Below are 10,029 nucleotides of genomic sequence, written 5' to 3' on the forward strand. Positions count from 1 at the left end.
GAACCCACCCTGGAGAACGGGGGTGGGGGCCGCCCGTCCTTCTGCGTGGAGGTTGTGCGCCTGGGATTGATTCCATTTGGAACAACCAGCACCGCGGGAATCCTGTGGACTCAGGTGTCCTGCCGAAATCTCCCGCATCCGAGGCATGGTTCTGCGTGCCCCCGGCTCACGCTGAATTTAACCCGTTTTTTTTGCCGCAGCCCAGACGTTTTTTGCTGTGCCGGTCTGGAGAGTGCGTCGGCTTCCTTTAAATACGCATTTTCACAAAATATCAATAGAATTGTTCCTTCGCGCTTCTTCTGCGCACTTAGGGCTCCCTCTGCATTGTTCCTGTTTTCTGGAGCGCCTTCCCTCGTCGGCCCCGCTCTATTAGGACTCTTCAGGGTCTCCCTGCGCTCTGTCACCCGATCCCCTGTGACTAATTTGGTTACGGGGGCTAATTACAGGTGTATTCGTTTCTCAAAATAGTATTTTTTAAAGATTCCAAAGCTGCTTCTGCATCCACAGAATTAGGGAGGGAGCTGAGCACGTAAATCAGGCACGTCTAGGTGTACTTAAGAGATACTGCAGGTCGGGTCCCAGACCACCACAGTGAAGCGAGACGCTCGAGTTTTTTGGTGTTCCAGTGCAAATAAAAGTTATATTAACACCATACTGTAGTCTGTTAAGTGCGCAATAGCATTACGTCCAAAAAGAGTGTATGCTTTTTTTAAAAAAAATATTCCTAAAAAATGCTAACCATCACCTGAGCCTTCATGGAGTCTTAATCTTTTTGCTGATGAAAGGGTTTTGCTGGTGGAGCCTGGGATGTGGATGGCTGCTGACTGAATAGGGTGATGCTTGCTGAAGGTTGGGGGCGGCTGTAGCAATTTCTTAAACTAAAACAATGAAAATATATCAATTGACTCTTCTTTTCATGAAGGATTTCTCTGTAGCATGCAGTGCTGTTTGGTAGCATTTTACCAAATGCTTTAGAACTTTTTAAGATTGGAGTCAGTCCTCTCAAGTCCTGCCACTGCTTTGTCGGGTAAGTTGATGTCATATTCTAAATCCTTTGTTGTCATTTCAATAATTCCAGAACATCTTCACCAGGAGTAGATTCCAGCTCAAGAAACCACTTACTTAGCGCATCCATAAGAAGTAACGTCTCATCTCCTTAAGATAAAGTTTGATCATGAGATCGCAGCAACTGAGTTACATCTTCAGGTTCCACTTTTAATTTTGGGAGAATTACCAAAATGTGCCACAGACACGAAGGGAGCAAGCGCTGTTGGAAAAATGGTGCTGGTAGACTTGCTTGATGGAGGGTTGCCACAAACTTTCTATTTGTAAAAAAACGAAATGTCTGCGAAGCACAATAAAGTGAAGTGCAATAAAATGAGGTATGTCTGTATTTGATTAATTCATTTATTGAAATTATAATCTTGTGAAAATGCACGAAGGAAACCTAAATCAAAATGGGCTGGGCAAACCATGAAGGGAGGGTTCTAACACACGTATCACTCACTGCATCTTGCCAGGGAAAGAAAGAAAATTTCCTTCTGACACAGCAACAAGCTGCCCATAATTGCAGCCAATAAAAAACCCGCCACAGCCCTCCCCAATTTCCTTCTAAAATCTAGTGAAATCTGACCTTCCCTTGGCCTCCGTGAACTTGCCTGTGGTTTTCACCATAGTTGGCTTGTCTTGAATTGCAATTCCTCTGCTATTCCCAAGTAAGCTCATCTTGGCTAGCTAAAGTTCTTGTTATTTTATTTTGTCAAGGTCAACAACCTCAAATTATGTTTTTAAAAGTCTTTGGTTAGTGATATTTTTACTGGTTTCAAAATCCAAAATGATAATGGTTACACTGAACAGACAACAACTATCCCGGTCCCCATCCAGTTCCATTCCCACCTCCCAGGTAACAATGTTCTTAGTTTCTTGGGCATCCTTCCAGTATTTATGCATGCACAAGCAAATACAAATACATACTATTATTTTCCTTCCTTCTCATAGAAATGTAGCAGACTCTATATTGTTCTGCACTTCCTACCTGCTGCCACTACCATATTAAGAATATCTTGAAGATTTTCCATATCAAGAAGTTCCTCATTTTTTTCCCCACGGATAAATAGTATGCCATTGTGGACACGTTTCGTAGATTATTTACTGGTGCCCTATCGTTAACACTTAGGTTATTTCCAGTCGTTTTCTGCCAAAAGCACTGCATTGACTGACCATATTCATACGTCCTACTTGTGCAAGGGTAACTGGGGGATAAATTCCCAGAAGTGGGAAATAAATTTGAGCAACTCCATACAAATTGAATCACTTAGCATTCTCACCATTAATGTATGAGATCAACAGTATTTTTAAATGTCAGTGTTTTTAAAGTTTTGATTTAGATATTAAAAACATGTTTCTTTTCAAGAAATAACATGCCATTTTTATTTGCAGAACACTTTCATATATCTCATGTTATCCTTACAATGGTGGTGAGAGTGGTTTTTATTTAATTTTTAAAAACTGTAACTATATTAATTTATGCAACACTCTGCACTCATGCAAAAAATTTAAGTGCCTCCAGTCATTTTGCATTTTAAGAAGAAAATGTTTTGGGAGTTCTGGAATGACTTCACCTTTGGCTGTTTGTGAAGGAAGCAGGCAAAAGTTGCCCCCTTTTAATTTTGAAGGGGTGTGGGAAATAGGAGAGACAAAGAAGGAGAGGAGACAAGTGGTCAGACACACTTCAAGAACCAAGGAGGGGACTTCCCTGGTGGCGCAGTGATTAAGAATCCGCCTGCCGATGCAGGGGACACGGGTCCAAGCCCTGGTCTGGGAAGATCCCACATGCCGCGGAGCAACCAAGCCCGAGAGCCACAACTACTGAGCCCGCGTGCCACAACTACTGAAGCCCGCGCATCTAGAGCCTGAGCACCACAATAAAGAGTAGCCCCCGCTCACTGCAGCTAGAGAAAGCCTGCACACAGCAACGAAGGCCCAATGCAGCCAAAAAAAAAAAAAAAAAAAAAGAACCAAGGAAGGATTTAGGTGGATGGAAGGGGAAAACTAAGAGAAGACAGGCTGTTTTGCTGTAGTGCCCATGGTAAACTCTTGTAAGGAGACAACCATACTGGTGGCCTGCCACAGCATGAGACAACCAGGACAGAATAAAAATGGCAAGACAAAGGTTCAGTAAAAGAGAAAGAGAAAGAATCTGAGTTAACACTCCTGGGACATCTGCATCACCATCAGGATCTGAAATGGACCTGAGTCAGTGTGAATTTTTGCCAAATGAATACATTACATACAGTTTTAAAAACCCAGATATTACTTAGGGTAGATTGGATTATTTTTCAGAAATTTTTCCTCTTTCCTCTCCACCTGCAGCCCCTTGACTTTGGGTTTGTCCTTGCTTTGTCTAAGAGACATGACCTGATCAAAGCCTTGAAAAGCACTGACCTGAGCATTAGGTTTGCTCGCTTGTACTTTTGCCTTGCCATAGGAAGAGATTGCCCCCCAGGGAACAGAAGGCAGTACCCAGATTTTGTTGCACAGTGATAGCCCACTGATGACTGCCTTCAAAGTCTCATCAGGAAAAGACAGCAGCCTTCTGACTCTGTCCTTCATACTCCTCAGCCCTGCTCTCCAGAGGCAAATATTTTCAGCTCTTTAAATGATTTCTTCTGGTCATTATCTCTATTTTAAAACAATACGCTAATAATGTTATTTCTTACGTGTTGGTTTTAGACATTATGTATAGACTTCCTGGCGGGTATTAACATAATTTTCATTTCACAGATGCAGAGGTTGAGGTCCAGAGGGGTGAAATGACTATATAAGGTCCTGCAGAGTCTTGGTCCAATTCAGATATTCTGATGCCAGATTTCACACTCTACCCACCATAGACTCTATCAATATTACTTATTAATAAGTCAGCAACTCAACACTCTTTCAACCTTAGAGTTCATACCTATTTCTCATCACACATTTACAAAACTAAGCCAAAAAATTAAACCATTTACCAAAAAACCTTGTTCTAGTACTGGAAATGAAGACATCGCCTAGTTCAGTCCCTTTTTTCCAGGTAGAACAGTGCCGTCCTATCCACTGCATTTTTAATTCAACATTTGACAAGTCTTTAGGCATTGGAGCAAGTGCATACTAAAAGACTCTCCCTGTTTTCAAGGAGCTTAAAATTGTCAGTTTCTTGCAGCTCTTGCAACATTTATTTAAGAGATCTTGAGCTGCCTTGTGGAGCTCACAATCCAACAGTGGAGAAATGGTGTTGCTAATGTTAGTGAAGCACTTTAGGACGTGCCACCTCCAAGTATGCCACTTTAGCATATCGATTATTTTGAGTTAAAGGCATATGGAAAACAATCAGCACTCTGATTCCCATTTTTTCTTCCCCAAAGCAAATGATGCTCTTACGTAGGAACTGCCCTCCCCATAACAAGAAGAAAGAAACATTCTTATCACCAGAGACGGAGGTGGGTCTCTTAGAATTTGTACAAAGAGACTTCGTTAAAATAACTCTCAACTTCCTCTAATTTCCCCCATTTTCTTCTACTTTTCCACAATTCCCACTTTTTGCTCAACCCACTTAGGTTTTATCTCTTCTTTGGGTCTTCAATTCCTTACAAAGTCTCCCAGGTCATGGTAAAGTTTATATTAATTTGCATGCTTTTTCTAAATCTTATGTCAATTCTCAGGTCCAACCAGAGACCTTAAGAAGGTAAAGTTTTTGCGGCCCCTACATTAGCCAACAGCCAACCATGGCCCTTCTGATACTGGTTCTGCAAAGCAACTTCCTGGAAGTAGCCAGATCACAATAAATAGCAAAGAAACTGTTGCCAGGTTATTTATTATTTTTTCATGGGTCACTTACATCTTGCTTAATAACACTCATTTTCTATGACTGTATCCTTTTATTTCATTGATAGCACTTATTCAGCATTTTCTTATCTTTTGTTTACTTATTTATTATGTCTCCCCTTAATCCTGTGAACGCCATGATAGGACCTTCCTGTCTTGGTCACTGCTGAATCCCTACCATCTATTGCAGCCTCTGGCACATAGCAGGTGTTTGGTAAATTCTTGCAGGTGTTATCCTGATTTCACCCTATAAGACGTTCCTTCCTTTCTTTGACTATGGCTATAGATTAATACTTTACATTTGTAGAATACTGCAGTTTACGATGTGATTTCAACCAATTTCTTGTTCCTATTTTAATCTTATTTCCCACGTCATTTTATTTTCACCTGCTTTCTCTACACTGAAAGGCGGGGGAGGGGGGGTGGAAGCTCTAATTGCAGTTACTGGGCATAAAAAAGCCATTTGTGGCATAAATGTATTTTTTCAATATCCAGTAAAGGCTGGGTTCAGGGCACTCCCTAGAGAGGTCCGGCAGGAACTGCGAATTTCCCCTGCGAGCCCCCAAAAGGTTAGGCTCGCGAGACCGGAGAAGAGTGGGCGAGCCCTGACATTTGAAGCAGCGTTGGCTCAAGGAGGGAAATTCTGACACCGAGGTCTGCGAGCGGCCCGGAGGATGCCTTCACCTCTGCTCCCACCCCGTGTAAAAAGCTCCCCCAGCCGTGGGCCACGACACACAACTCCCACGGTCAGCCGAGCGCCGGAAACGGGCCGGCTGACCCGCAGTGACGTCAGACCCACTTCCGTCGGCCGGGTCGCGCGGCGCCCGGATTGGTCGAGCCGCGCCGCAGTGGGCGGGGCGGGGCGGGGCGGGGCGGGCGCGAGGGGGCGGGGGCGGGGGCGCGCGGCTTCGGAGCGCGCGGTGTTGGGGCACTGGCTGCGTTCGTGGCCACCTCTAGCCGCTGCGCGACTTGACCCCTCAGGTCCCCTCCTTGTGGGCGGCGAGAAGGGGTCCTGAACCACGCGGCCAGTCACGTTGGGGTCGCTGCCCCTTAACGACCTTGCGGACTTCCGGGGAAGGTTGCGCCCGGGAGGGGGAGGCAGGAAATCGACGCTCCCCACCTCCTCGTCCCAGATGGCTCCGGTGGCCGATTGGTGGCAGAGGCCGGTGGATGCGCGAGGGAACGACGACATTGACCCTGTCCCCGGTCTCTGGAGCCATGGTTGTTTTGAAGAATCAAAACCCAGGCTCTGCAGCATCCTATGTATTCATCACCTCGTTGATAACTTACTGGAAAACCTGCAGAGCCCTGTGGGAAAACAAGGCTGTGCCGTGGGCTCCGTTTTTTGTTTCTAATTTCTCCCAGAATACAGCTGCTGTGCTCTGCTCTTACGGGCACCTTCTTTCTGGAAGTACAGTAAGATCTGATTAGGGTTTCAGTATGGCTTATCAAAGCTTTAAAAACCCTTTTCAGTTGTAAAATGTGAATAGTAATGCCTGTCCATAGCTTGGTGAGGCCCTAGATCTCTCTTACCTAAAACGCTAAGCTCAAAGGAATTGAAATGTTGAGTCCCTTTTTGTTATTTCCTGTTGAGTTCTTTAATTCTGCTTCAGTAATGTCTTCATATCATCCAGGAGCTGTACCAACGTTTCTCTCAGTGTGCAAAGTAATCAACATTCCACCCAGCAACACACATTTGAACCTAGCAGAACTTTCCTGACTCCCTACCTGTTGACTGCATCTTGTATCCCTTTCTTTTTTTTGAGGCCCATTTACTCCACAGGTTGTTAAACTGTGGCTGCACCAGGGTGAGAACCTATAGACCTTTTGCATGTCTACAACATTCTGTGGATCTGCGGACTTTGGCAGTGCGCTGCTATGTAGGGGATTAAAATCAATAGGAGGTTTGCCAAGGACATTCAAATCCCTCCACACTGTGGTTCAAACCTCTTTTCTGCCTGATCTTCCACATTCTGACCTCTTACTCTCCCTCACTCACTTTATCTGTTCCTTGAACATACCCTGTACTTGCCTTCTTCATGCTTCCACATAGCAGTTCCCTCTAACTGGAATGCCCCTATGCTTCCGTACCATACTTTCAATGCATTATCCATCCTGCAAAACTCAGTTGCAGTGCCAATCCCTCCAGGAAACTTTCTCTATATTCCCATAGTACTTTGTCCCCCTAATATAGAATCTATAAGGCTGTGTGGCCTTACCCAATGTGTATAAACTTCTTCCTCCCTCTCTAGGTTGTAAAAGCTATTGGGATGGTGCCGTATCTATCTATGCCTCACAAAACAGCAAAACGCAAAACTCATTCAAGAAGCACTTACTGAGTGCCTGTCACGTGCCCAGTCCTACCCTGGGTGCCATGGACACAGCAGTGAAAAAACAATGTCCTCCAAAGGAGATGGCGAATGACAGGGAATAGAGAGTGGTCAAGGAAGGCATTTTTTTTTTTCCTGAGGAGGAAACCTGAGTAAAATGAAGTCATATAGAAAGCAGGAGGAAGAGATTTTAGATAAGGGAGCAGCGTAAAGGCCCTGAAGCAGAGGTGTGTTTAGTATGTTAAAAAACAGCAAGGGAGTCAGACCAGAGGGGAGTGGTGGGACTCAGAGCAGGAGGAGGTAGGGGGTTAGATCATGACACACTTACATTAGACATTCAAGAAATGCTTGTTGACTTGAAGTTATTAAATCGATAAGGGATGGAGAATAATGACAGTAACAAGGAAACTTGGAGATGGCTTGGATGGGATAGACCCAGTAGGCCTATATGAAGTATTCACAATTTGCACACACATACGTTGGAACTGTTATTTAGTGCGGCGACATTTCACTGAAAAAAATCTTAATGAAAACCAATGGTTAATGCAGAGATCTTCCATTAGAATGGAAACCCAGAAGACAAGGAGGTAGGTTTCTTGGAGGAAGAAATGGATTGACACCACTCCAGTGAGTGGAATTATTTGGTAGATAATACCGATTGCTCTTAAAAAGTTCGGAGGGAATGTGCTTTTGCTTTATTTATTTATTTATTAATTTATTACTTTATTAATTTATTATTTATTTATTTATTTGCCATGCTGCACGGCTTGCAGGATCTTAGTTCCCCGACCAGGGACTGAACCCATGCCCTTGGCAATGAAAGCATGGAGTCCTAACCACTGGACCACCAGGGAATATTACTCAGCCATAAAAAAGAACAAAATAATGTCATTTGCGGAAACATGGGTGGACCTAGAGATTGTCATACTGAGTGAAATAAGTCAGAGAAAGACAGATCTATGATATCGCTTATATGTGGAATCTAAAAAAATGGTACAAATTAACTTATGTAGAAAACAGAAATAGAGTCACAGATGTAGAAAACAAATTTATGGTTACCAGGGGGAAGCGGGGGAGGGGTAAACTGGGAGATTGGGATTGACATATGCACATTACTATATATAAAATAGATAACTAATAAGGACCTACTGTATGGCACAGGGAACTCCTCAATACTCTGTAATGATCTATACAGAAAAAGAATCTATTTAAAGAGTGGATATCTGTGTATGTTTAATTCATTCATTTTGTTGTATAGCAGAAACTAACACAACATTTTTTTTTTTTTTTTTTGGCTATGTTGGGTCTTTGTTGCTTGCGCAGGCTTTCTCATTGGGGCAAGCGGGGGCTACTCTTCCTTGGGGTGTGCAGGCTTCTCATTGTGGAGGCTTTTCTTTGTTGTGGAGCACGGGCTCTAGGTGTGCGGGCTTCAGTAGTTGTGGCACGCGGGCTCAGTATGTGTGGCTCGTGTGCTCTAGAGCGCAGGCTCAGTAGTTGTGGCCCACAGGCTTAGCTGCTCCGCGGCATGTGGGATCTTTCCAGACCAGGGATTGAACCCGTATCCCCTGCATTGGCAGGCGGATTCTTGACCCCTGTGCCACCAGGGAAGTCCCTAACACAACATTTTAAATCAATTATACTCCAATAAAAATTATTTAAAAAAAAATTTAGGAAGGAAACAAAATCCATCTCCTGATGTTGTCCTTTTTATTTGCAGGAAAAATACTTGAATGTTAGTTGACAAAAGCTGAGTTTATGAGATAATCAGATACATTTTAAAACCCCTACCTTCCCAAGGGCTAAAGTGAATGCTAGGGGCAGGGAGCCAATACCCTATAGGCAGAACTTGATCTTTAGCTCTAAGTCATAAACTTCAAGGTCACGTTGCTTGTTGGAGTGATATTGCTGTGGCAACAGTTGTCATTTGCAGCCCAACCCTTAGTGGCTCATGGAAACTCTCTCCAGCAGAATTTAAAAATACAGAACACTTGTTTACTTAATAGTTTTTGATGACAAGCTCTTAACTTTAAAAAAATTTTGAATTTTGTTATTATTATTATTTTGGTTAGTTTGGCTCCCTCTAAAAAGTGGGTACTATTGGGCTATTGATTTCACTCTTTGTAACATTTCTCAAAGTTTAAACTGTCAGTTTCTTGGCAATCATTCACGTAGATGAGATTGTGGTTTTCGACTCAGCTCACAAACCACTGAGTTGACAGCCTCAGTCTTGGTTGCTGAGTCAACACATCTTTTTATTCATTCACAGGAATGAGTAGCTCCATTACGGGCAGTTCCTGAGTTAGTCACAACCGGTGGCCAAATGTTAAGGCAACCTTGGAACGAGACTGCGTTCCATCCCTGGCTTCCTCGTTCCTTAAATGTGGTAGCATGAGTGGTGGGAAAGTATTGATATTTGCTCTGAGTGTGGCCTGTCTGGGGTCCAGCCCAGCTCTGCCCCATGCTAGCTAAGTGATCCTGAGCAAATTACTTATCGTTCATGCCTTGGGTTCCCCACCTATAAAACAGGGATAACTTCAAAGTGTTCTCACAAGGATTAAAAGAGTTTATAAAGACAAAGCTAGAACATTGGCCTAGAATAAATACTCATATGCTGCCATTAATACTTGGCTGTTACTTGAACTCTCTCAGCTTCTGTTTCTTTAGCATTAGAAGAGTTACATTAGTTCTTACCTCCTAGAATTGGTAAGAGGCTACATAAAGTAATGTGCTGAAACACGACTGCAATGCAGGAAGTAACCCATAAGTATTTGCTATTATTAAGATTAGAAAACATTTATTTATCAGTAGTTGCAATCTGTTTAAATTCAGTGGTGATGGG

General features: G+C 43.3%; 1 long non-coding RNA gene across 1 annotated transcript; it reads left to right on the forward strand.

Annotated features, from left to right (window-relative positions):
- Positions 1–67: 67 nt before the first annotated feature.
- LOC309629103 lies at positions 68–3,017 on the forward strand. Its single transcript, XR_014244834.1, has 2 exons — positions 68–232; positions 1,079–3,017. It is a non-coding gene; the product is annotated as an uncharacterized lncRNA (long non-coding RNA).
- Positions 3,018–10,029: the final 7,012 nt, after the last annotated feature.

Source organism: Balaenoptera borealis (genome assembly GCF_965194805.1).
Source record: "Balaenoptera borealis genome assembly, chromosome: 1".
NCBI lineage: Eukaryota > Metazoa > Chordata > Mammalia > Artiodactyla > Balaenopteridae > Balaenoptera > Balaenoptera borealis.